The sequence below is a fragment of the Micrasema longulum genome, unplaced genomic scaffold (genome assembly GCF_059751315.1).
Source record: "Micrasema longulum isolate JH-2025_06_02 unplaced genomic scaffold, ASM5975131v1 h1tg000123l, whole genome shotgun sequence".
NCBI classification, from domain to species: Eukaryota; Metazoa; Arthropoda; class Insecta; order Trichoptera; family Brachycentridae; genus Micrasema; species Micrasema longulum.
In genome coordinates, this window is record NW_028277329.1 from 324685 (window position 1) to 336443 (window position 11759).

The following is an 11759-nucleotide window of genomic DNA, read 5'->3' on the forward strand; positions in this document are numbered from 1 at the left end:
AGTACCTTACAGTACACTTATCTACTCATAAAAGTGCCCAAAATAATCCGCCTAGCACTTTTTGATTTTATTACAATTCATTTAATTGTTTAATCGTTCTGAGGTGGCTATTTTTTTTCTTAAACGACTTTTTCAAACATGAGAAAGAAATGAGTACATTTTGAAGTCGAATGAATTTCTGACTTAACTGTCAGTTTTGAAAACGAAGGGCTAGACGCACAGTTAATGTCACTAGATTATACCCTACACCCCTAGCATCTAGGCGTTTAAATGTTTCCATTATTAAACATTAACTGAGTTTTTTATTTTTTCTACGTGTTTTACACGTCGTTCATAAATATAACATATATTATTGAATAAGATTTAATTCATTGAAAGAGTATACTTTTTTTAAAACGTAATCCTTAGTTTTTTTACAATTAAACTGTTTTGAATTTTTTTGGAACCAAGAGTCTCAAATAACACGGTTTCACAAAACACGGCTTTTTTTTATATCTATCGGGTTGAAGAAGGTTTACTTGTACAATAATTGATATCAAACATTCGAATGTGTTCATTGAATCTATAAATATATAAATTTAAATCTAGCGATAGCAAAGCATTGCTAAGTTCAGCTAATTACTGAAAAAAATCAGAGACTTTGAAAAGATTCACGGTGCGGGAACTTAACCTTGGCTTCTATCCATACATACTCCTCTCCCCTCATTAATCTACATAGAGTTTGTATTAATTTGTTGTAATAAATAAATAAAAAGAATATAATATAAATTATAAATAAAGCAAAAATAAATAATACAATTTCTAATAATATAAAAACAACAACAACAAACCATCACGCCGTTTTCCCGTAAGGGTAGGCAGAGAGGATAGAACGTCACATCACTCTATCTTTGCATACAGATCTAGCTTCCTTTACATTCATACATCTTCTCATGCACACGCGCTTTTATTCCGACATGTCCATCTTCAAGTGTTTGTTGGATTTTGTCAGGCCATGTCTTTCTCGGTCTTCCTCTATTTTGCATTCATCAACATTCACATTGTCAATATTCTTGGCCGTTTTTCACCGTCCATTGCTCCAAATGTCCATATCAGCGCAGAGCTCCTTTCTCGATTTTGTCGATAATGCTTCCCTCGGCCTTGCATAATGTACGGATCTTAACATTTGTGTATCTATCGTACATAGTTTTACCACACATTCACCGGAGAAATTGCATTTCGACAGCATTCAGCCTCCTTTCATCCCCGTTTTTCCAAGTTCATACTTCGCTTCCATACATTAGAGTCGGGATCAGGACATTATTGTGAACTGGTAGTTTTGCCATTTGCGACAAACATTTATTTGCCAAAGTTGATTTAAGTGCACCGTTTACTCTATCCCCGGAACTCACCCTCATTTCAATATCTTTCTCAGTCATTCCATCACTAGTAAACTAAATGTTATCACAAATTTAAGCCCTAATAACTTCCTGGCTAGGATTTCCAGCCTGTCTACAAACATTTGGACATACTCAAAACATTTTTAATTGAACTAACTGGTATCAGAAGCAAAAATTTAAAAATTGTTTTCAGGCGTTACCTAGGGGGTAAAATAATTCAGTCAGATGAATCTCACCCACGTCAATAAAAGTTTCAGCTCTTTTTTTAATACATATTTAAAAAAAAAATATTAGCGTTCTTAAAAGTCTACCCAAATATTTCAATTTCGGTGGCCATTTTCGACGAGTTGTAAATAACTCACTATTATAAAATGGAAATCAAGTTGGGTTGGAGTGGGGTTCGAACCTCGGACCTCTGATCCGTGAGTCCGCAACACTAGCCACGAGAACACAACCGGATCCAAAACTAAATTACTTCTCAAAAGTCTACAGATGAAAGAGTTGCACAAATGTAGATGTCTAAACATAGGCAAAATAGTGAATGTTTAACATTGTGTATAGTGGGCATTTAAACCAGCCAATGACAGGTCATAAGCGCTGCAAATGCACAGACTTCCATATTCCCTTCTCGAAAATATTTTCTTTCTCTGTTACAATAAATCGTAAGAGTTTAATAAATTTGCTTTGATATAATGATGTGTCCTTCCGTTTTTGAAGTAGAGAATTTCATTATTTAAACTTGTGTGGGTTTAAAAGGGTTAAGGTTAATCTGCGGTTAAAAGGTTTAAATAACATACCGTTAACCCTTTTACCCAGCAACGCGAGTAGCTATTATAATAAAGGGTCGTCATTCTACACATTATTGGGATGTTTAGTACCTCGACCCTTCGCTAGATGGTGTCAATTTACCATATCAAAGTCCGCTACATAAAAATACCACAGATATGCTCATAATGGTTCGTGCTAATAAATGTACAAGAGTTGCATTAATTGTGGAAACGTTTGGTTAAATTATGATTTAATTGTAAACATAATCAAAAATGTTTGTTCTGGTTTAGTAAATCTAAGACTGTGCACAGACGAGCCATGCCTGGAGTCAGGCGTAATCACCATCCTCAGATATGAAGCACGAATTGAAGAGACTATTCTATGACATACTGACATTAACAAATTACAACAGAGATGTGGAATATCTTTAAAAAGGGAATAAAGAAGTCTAGGCATTAACAGGACTTATGACCTGTCATTAGCTGGTTTAAGTGGCCACTTTACGCACTGTGTGACATTCACAATTTCACCTTTAATTGAACATCCATTTTTCTTCAATTCTTCCATTTGTTGATATTGGTGAAGTTAAAGATCTGAAACCTTTATTGTTGTGAAGAGATTCAACTGCTTGAATTATTTCACATACTAGGCTACAAACATTTGGACAAATTCAAATATTTTAATAAAACCAACTGGTCCAAGAAGAAGTTTAAAAATTATAAATTTGTTTTCAGGCGTTGGCGTTTCCCAGTATGTAAAAAAATTCAGTCAGATGAATCTCTTCTCAACAATGAAGGTTCAGCTCTTTAACTTCACTAAAATCAACAAATGGAAGAGATGAAGAAATAAGGATTTAAAAAAAAAATAAACATATTTTTTATTTTTTCCTCAATATAGGTGTAATTTATACGCTTATATAAAGTCAATATATAAATAAATAAACCAAACAAAACAAAGAGATAGTCAGTTTTCAATAAATAACTACACATTCAAAAAATAATTAAATTTACTAATACAAATAAAATAATACTATTAGTTCCATATACTGCTATCTTCCATGTACTCATTTAGTCCATAATAGGCCTTTTTTTGAAGTACGCTTTTCATAAAATTTTTGAATTTATTGTCCGTCATAATTAGGAAATTGTCGGGTATTCTATTGTAGAAGCGTACGCAGTGCAACACAAACGATGTGCTCACCTTACTTAGCTTTAATTTCGGGATTACCAATTTGCCTTTATTTCTAATATTTTGCCTATGATTGTCGCTATTTTTTTGAAAAAGAGATATATTTTTACGCACATACATAATATTATCATATATATACTGACTGCAAACAGTTATAATTTTTATTTTTTTAAAAATATTTAAAGAATCTCGAAAATTAAGGTTGTAAATCACATCACATTCGGACTACGGAAATTATCGTACTATTTCTCTACTCCCAACTGCAAATAAAGTTTTTGAAAAATATCTTGTTAAATGTATAAATGTATTTTTATCTATAAATAATATTTTATGTTCAAATCAATATGGATTCCAGGGAAAAAAGAGTACTACGCTTCTACTTTCTAGATTTTCAAATTATATAAACGGGGAGCTTAATGATAAAAAACATGTTTTTGTATTGATGATAGACTTTTCAAAAGCCTTCGACAGGCTAAACCATGAAACACTTGTTAAATCTCTCGAAATTGCAGAAATTAGGGGTAGATATAGTAAAATTATGGAAAATTACCTAAAAAATCGTTGCATGAAAGTAAAAGTAGGAGAAAATTATAGTAATGAAAGAGTTGTGTCTATGGGAACAGCTCAAGGATCAGTCTTCGGACCGATTCATTACTTAATATATTGTAATTCAAAAACCATGTAAAATTTTCGAATTGCTTCCAATTCGCAGAAGATACTGCCCTTGTAATAAGCCATTCAAATATAAAAACTGCCCAAAAATGCTTCAAGAAATTTTTCAAATCTCATTAAATGGGCGCATGCCATGGCTTGGTAATAAATTCTAAAAAATTTAAAATTGTTCATGTATCCTCACCATATATTACTAAATGTGAATTTGAAATAGAAATACCAGCTCATGTAAATTCTTGCCTTCCTTCAAATTTAAATATAGAATCAGATAAATGTAATTGTTCTATTATAGATGTTGTAAATAATCATAAATATTTAGGATTAATTAGTGATTCTAAATTTAGCTGCGGTGTTCATATTGATGGAATCTGCGACAGATTAAGGTACTGGCTTAAGGTGATTTATGAAATTAAAAGCGTACTACCTTTCGAAACGTTAATACATATATACTTCGCTCATTGAATCCATTATATCTTACGGAGTGCGTGTCTGGGGTCTCACCTTCCAGTCTCATCTGGGTAAAATTTATGATATTCAGGTGAGACGGTTGAGAGGGATTGTACCGGATAGCATAATCCGTGAGGCGAAACATATGGGCGAAAGTGTATATTTTAAATTCTGTAATGTCCTGCCGGTAAAACAACTTTGTGACTACAAATTGATTGTAGATCACTTTGTTGATCCGGAATATAAAAAAAGAGTTTCCCACACTTACAACACTAGATTGAAAACTAAGGGCTCCCTGCCTGTTCCCCGAATTACAAATTACTTCGGAGAGCGAACATTAAATTGCGTTGTTCCAAGATTGTTCAATGATCTCCCACAAACCATCATTAACATGAAAAATCTTCAAATGAAAAAAAAAGAACTGAAGAAATATCTCCTTGATACTTTATAGTGCCTGTTTATAAATAAATATGTAAAATACAAATAAAATAAATCTAATATAAACCTGTCATAAAAAAAAAAAAATGTTTCCCACCGAAAAGTCTTTAGACTAAGTGGGTAACAAATTATTTTATGTATTTTTTAATTATAAAATAAACGCTGCTCTGCAGCACTGAAACTGAAAAAAAAAAAACCTCTCACTGCCCTCTTTTGGAAAACAAAAACAGCGAAAATATTGGCAGCCTGAGCCCACACTACAATGCCACGAGACATGATGGTTTGAAAGTAGCTAAAATATACTATTCTCGTTGTAGCTATATCCGATATTAGTCGGATCTTCCTGACGGCGCACAGAGGAGTATTACCAGTCAAAAAGTGCGCGAAATTATTTATTGAGGTTTTATGGCATAATTTGTTTCAATAATAAATAAATAAATTGTTTTTTATTCATTCTCTTAACTAAACGCAAAGAGTTAATTGTGTACTTGGGTTTCATAATTTATGAAAACAAAAAATAGGTAACTTTGAAGTTTAATTTTGGTATTTATTTCAAAAGCACAATTAAATATAATAATTTGTTTGAGCAAACAAGATACTTAACTAAAATATTAATTAGAAATTTGATTTAAAATCAATAAAAAAACAGAATCTGTTGAATTTTCAGTTTCAGAATCTTTTTCTCCATTATCTTCATTAGCTGATTCGGGCAAGAGTAAATTTATCTTGCTGTAGAAAAGCAAGGATTCTGCAAAACTATTGTTTTTTTTGTCAATAACAGTTGTTTGAAGTTTTGTAGAGACTAGTGAGCTTTGAAAAATATTACCGTCACTGTCTGTATTATTCTGGAATTTTTTTTTGAACTGTTTTTGTTTGGATCCGTCACAACCCCATTTCGTAAGCAATTCAAGTTCTTCTAATTCTTTTACAGGGAGTGCCCTAAAGACCTCTTATATTTATTTATTAGTGCCTTGAATGATTTCTCATTGTTTTCTGGTTAAATCAGCTTCTACAAATATTTCTAAAGCTTCAGATGGGGTGAGTTTGTGTGCAAATTTTTGGTTTGCGGAGTGAATATTTTTTTTATACTTGGATGCCCGTATTGGAGAAGCTGTGATGTCTTTGAACAGTTTTGAAACCTCACTGTGCCCGGCAGATTGTTTACTCATAATGGTTGCATAGCTCAATTTATCATTTGAAACATTTTCCCTCAAATCTTTCGTTTTTCGTCGCTTTCTACTTTCGCATAAATTTCCGAGAAATCTTTTGTGGTTCGGCCAAATTTAAATAATTTATTAGTAGGCAATGAAACACAATACGAAAGCTATTTTTTTTTTATGAAACGATCTTTTTTATAAGTTACAGCTGCCTAACTTTTTTGTAAAATCGTATCTAGAATTTTGTAATGAACGCCTCACAATCAAAAGATTTTCACTAAGACATTTTGTATGTTTTATAAGTTTTTTTTCTAAATACATCATCTTTGCATGATGTCAAATATGTATTTTTTTGTCATCTTTCTAATGCTTTCTATTCTCTTGTCTATCTCTGTCAACAAAAGAATAATAATAATGTCACAAAAAATTTAATTTCTTTAATAGACCTTTTTATTTTTTGTTTTTTTTCGAAAAAGCGGAAACATGCGGAAGTTTTTTTTTTACTAATCCAGTACAAATAAAGACTTTATTTATCTCTAGTAAGGGTTTCGTTGCCCAGCACAGCCCAGCAAATAAAAATACTTACCAGTTTTAAAAAAAAAAACAAAAAAAATACTGACTATTTTTCGGTTTTTTGTTATCAAAACAAATGATATAACTGTAATTAAAAAAAAACAAAAAATATATTTATGAAAAGTATGCACTTTTAAAAAAAAATAGAAAAAAAAAAATAGTGAAACAAAAAAAACTAAACGAAAAACAATATGTTATGTAACGCTCTGAATAAAAAATAAAAACTGACGGCCTGTACGATCGCCATAACGCTCGGGTTACAACTAACGTGGCATGCAGAGATGGTAAGAGAGAGGGTTGTAGGTGACGATTCCATGCCATGATTTTAGTTGACTTCGTGATCAAATTGTGATTTTTTGTAATTAACGATTTTAATATTTTTTACTTTCGCCCACTTTACGCCTGGAAATAGTCCTATGTGCGGCGTATGCTGCTGCGCTAAGTCTTATATGAAGTTCGAACATAGGCAAAATGGTTAATGTTACAGAGTGTGTATAGTGGCCACTTAAACCAGCCAATGACATGTCTAATTAGCCATAAGGACTTGTCAAGAGAGGTAACATTATACATGACAGATATAGTTAAGGCAATAAAAGGTATTAATGATAGCAGGACACCAAATGCCGAACACTCTTCAAGTGGATCGGAAGATCTGTTGACGAATTACAACAGTTTGTCTTCTCCTAAAGACTTTTCTGTGGTTACCTCGTCACTAGAGCAAATGCGGAGAACCTCCTGAAACAGGTCACAGCCAAAACATCCCACCGATCCTTACATAATATATCAACTAAATAACTTAACAAAGTTTTTTATTAATTTGACAAAACCAATGACAGGTCGTAAGATAAATGCCTAGACTCGGTATTCCCTTCTCTAATATGTTCTACATCTTTTTCGTAACTTGTGAGCTTTTAATATTTGAATGTGCACTAGTGGCATTCATTGTTGAAATTTTAAACAAAACTGCTGGCTTATTCTGTCTCAATTTCATTTCGTAAGGTTGTTCATTCGTCATATATCCATCTCACTCTAACGAAATCGAAATTGCATTTCTCTCTTGTTTCATCTTATACGATACAAATGAATTTAAAAAACGAATACGTTACAGAGTAAGGCCTCTGATCTAACAGCTGTTTTCCATGAAGCCTTCTATATAACGTACAATATGACCAATGACGAGGCCCAAAATAAAAACAGTTTAATGTCAAGAAGACGAAAGAGAGTATTTTTGACACATCTTTTTGTTCGCCTTCAATTGAACGAAATTTTTTTTTTCTAATTTGTTGTAAAATAATGCAGAAGAATATTTATCAGGGTCAGTATTAAATAAAAAACATTCTGTCCGTAAAAAAACATATAACAATCATACAGTATATTCTGCATTATGGAATCATAGGATGGGGAGGAGCTTACAAGACAAATTTACGTGCAATTTTGACTGCCCAAAAACAATCGCTAAAATCATATTAAAAAAGCCTAGAACTAACCCTTCAAATTTAATTTGTACAGAACTAGATTTACCTTCAATTGATGACATCTTTAAGAAATCATCTATCATACGAAGTTTCGAAGAAATAAAACCTACTTATTTACGAAATTATCGGAACCTCAAATATCCTAATAAATAATCTTTACCCAGATGCAATACAATTGCGGCTTTAAATCATTATTCATATGTTGGGAAAAAATCAAAAGCAGATATAAAATCATTTAAATCTAAATTAAAAAAACACACAAGACCCACCCTATTCTAAATTCCCAACAGTAGAAAATTGTGTGTATAAAAATTAATTTTATAGAATCTGCTCTGTAAAGTAAAAATGACATGTAAGTAAAACATAACACAAAATAAATATGTAAAGGTATATAAACATATACAAATGAATATAAAAGAATATAAAATTCCCCCCCTTTACATGAGTTCTCACTTTATTAGAGAGGTAGGAACGTGTGTATGTACAAAATATTTATAATTTAAAACTAACTTTGTCAATAAAAATAATTTAATAAACGAAAAAAAAAAGAACGTCTTTCTTAAATACCGCCATGAATGTTTTATTATTTATTTATTATCGCCCAAATAGCTTTCACATATACAGAGATTCTAAACAATTTTCAAATGTAAAAATACAATCTAAATTGAAAAAGTTATCATAAAACTTGTGTCAGCATAGGTTTTTTCGTTTTTTTTACAAATGTAAAAATACAATACAAAAACAAGAGTACAAATTATTACAAATTAGTTAATAATGTACGCTTTAGCATAACTCAAAATCCGAAAGCGAAGTGTGTTAGAATTTTAAACTCCCTCAAAATGGCTGTCACCCCTTCAATGATGAGCAGTTTGACAACAGAGATCATTTAATCAGTTTTGCGAAATTAAATTGCTGGAGTAATTTTTTTTTTGTCGTGTAATTAAGCTGTCGAACATGCGTCAAACTTGTCACAGTCTGCAAATAAAGTAAGCGGACGAAAAAGGATGGCTTTATTGGAGATTTTTTTAAATCGAGATCAATGATAACAATATTCGAAATCAAAGTTGATTTTAAGACAATGTCCTTACCTAATTCATACTTTATAATATTTTAATATTATAAGTCGGTTAGGTTGTTGATTGAACATGAATTTAGTCATCTTCTCGTATCAGATTCTGGTCTTTCATTTTGTAGCGAAAAAATAGAGTTTTTTGGGCCCCAGTGAAGGACGCGACCGAAAACTTTGAAACATTAAACATTTTAGACAAGATATTATAGAAATCTAGGCATCTACAGGTCCTATGACCTGTCATTGGCTGGTTTAAGTGGTCACTTTACACACTGTTGTTGATAAATTCACCTGGTTCACGAAAAACTGTAGAAATTGAAAAAAAAAATAATAATAATTTTCAAGCGTTGCCTAGTAGGTGAAATAATCAATTACACGAATCTCACCCGCATAAATAAAAGTTTTAGCTCTTTGACTTCTCAAAAATCAACATGTGAAAGAATTGAAGGAATATAGATGTTCACATATGGGCAGAATGGTGAATGTTACACAGTTTGTAAAGTGGCTACTTAAACCAGCCAATGACAGGTCATAAGCTATTCAGACGCCTAGACTTCTATATTATCATGTCTGAAATGTTCTTCATGTCTTTTGTAAAATGTTAATGTATATACTAGGTTTAAAAATATATATTTTTTAAAAGGATTATCCCGCTAAGCCTCTATTTAGAGGCTTGTCAGCACGTGGAAAAGAGGGAATATGGAAGGAGGTTATAATAATTACACCTCATTAATATATGATATTACCTTTTATATTTTTCATAACACTTAACATTTTTACATATATTGGTCATTCAGCAGTTATTCCACATTCGATAACAGTGATCCACTCCCGTTCGAGCAAACCAATGACTCAAATCAGACTTCAATTTTAAGAATGATTCAGACTCATTTGTTGAATGAAGAAGATACTTAGATGCTAATAAAAGTATAAAAAAATACCGATAAATTTCCGAAAAAAAATTAAATTACATGTTTTTTTTTTGAGGACTTTTATTTTTTCCTTGAAAAGCATGAAAAAATTGATGTTTTGGCCACTGTTTGAATTCATTAATAAAAAACAATGTTTTTTACTCCATTTTACACAGTGAGAAATCCGTATACACGGTGCTTTAGGGCCAGACTGCTAAACTTCATAGAAACATTCCTTATGGAAAACTTTTTAAAATATCCTATTTATAATCGTAAACATCTAATTTTTTTCCAAAGCTATTTTTTAAAATGTTTTTTTTGGGGGATTGATAATGAAGAAAATCTTATATTCCTCGGACTGGCATACCACCCATACAATAGTCGAGCTGGGATATTTACTTACTGTACAGCGCCCTTAAGGTGGTTTTTACAAAAATGGCGATGTATAAATTATTATTTATTTATTTTAAAGAAACAAACAGTCGACAATGATATAATATTTTATTTAAAAAAAAAATTGGTTGAAAGAAAGACCAGCGAAGTTTCTAAATGAAAATCATACATATTATTAAATTGTGTTACAACAAAAGGATGTGTTTGTGTATTTGTATGAGAGTAAATGTAGATGTGTGTTTATGTGTATAAGTGTGGGAGTAAGTGTTCAAGTGTGTGTAAGTATCATTAAATTGTAAGTGGCATCGTATTGCAGCCAGAAATAATGAGTCTTAATTTATTTTAAATAAATTAAGGGGCATGTAAAATATATTAATGATGAAAAAAAAAAGCATTATAGTTAGAGCAAGAACGATAGAGGAAAGAGTGTTGTGCATAGTTTGTGCTACAGAATGGCAGATGGAACAAATACTTATTTCTTGTCACGCGAAAGGGGACATTAAGATTAATATTGGAGAGTAGGTTAAAAGAGTCTACTTTATTATTAATATTAATAATTTATGTAAATAGCATTATCCAACAATATACGAATATTTAACTACATACATACATATTGATTGTATAATCCATTTCGTCTCATTAAAAATAGAAATGAGATAAAGAGAGAAAAACGCAAAAGGCTTTTTTCAAAAATGCCCAAATTCATAATACACTCGTTAAATATTGTCTCAGAAATCTGAAAACATGGTATTTAGGCGAGGTTTAAGATAATGCTCTTTTTACGTACCAGAACCAAACTGGATTTTTTAAATGTTTATTTTGATATTGTTTTTCTTGGAAATTTTAGGGACGTTTCTAAATTTTTTAAAACCATTCTTCTCTAATTTCAACCAAATATCAAGTTAATGAATTAAACCTTATGGATTGATAATAAATAAGTTAAGTGGAAATTCAACTGTAAAAATAAAATAAAAATGTGAAATCCCAGGAAAAAAATTACGTTGCCTAGTTGGTAAGTTTCAGATCAATAAGTGGGTTGTTATATTTTTTGTTTAACAAATCTACAAACAGTTCAGGTTGAATTGTTGGTAGGTGGATATTTTTTTTTTAATAAAGGATTTTTCAATTTGAAAAAAGCCAAAAATATTAACCGTATCTGTATTTTCTGTACATATATATATATTTATTTATAATATCTCTATCAGTAATCTGCGGATAAAACATAAATAAGTGAGTGTGAATAGATGCAGAACTCTGGACGAGTGCTTCCGACTCGAATTCGCTACTCG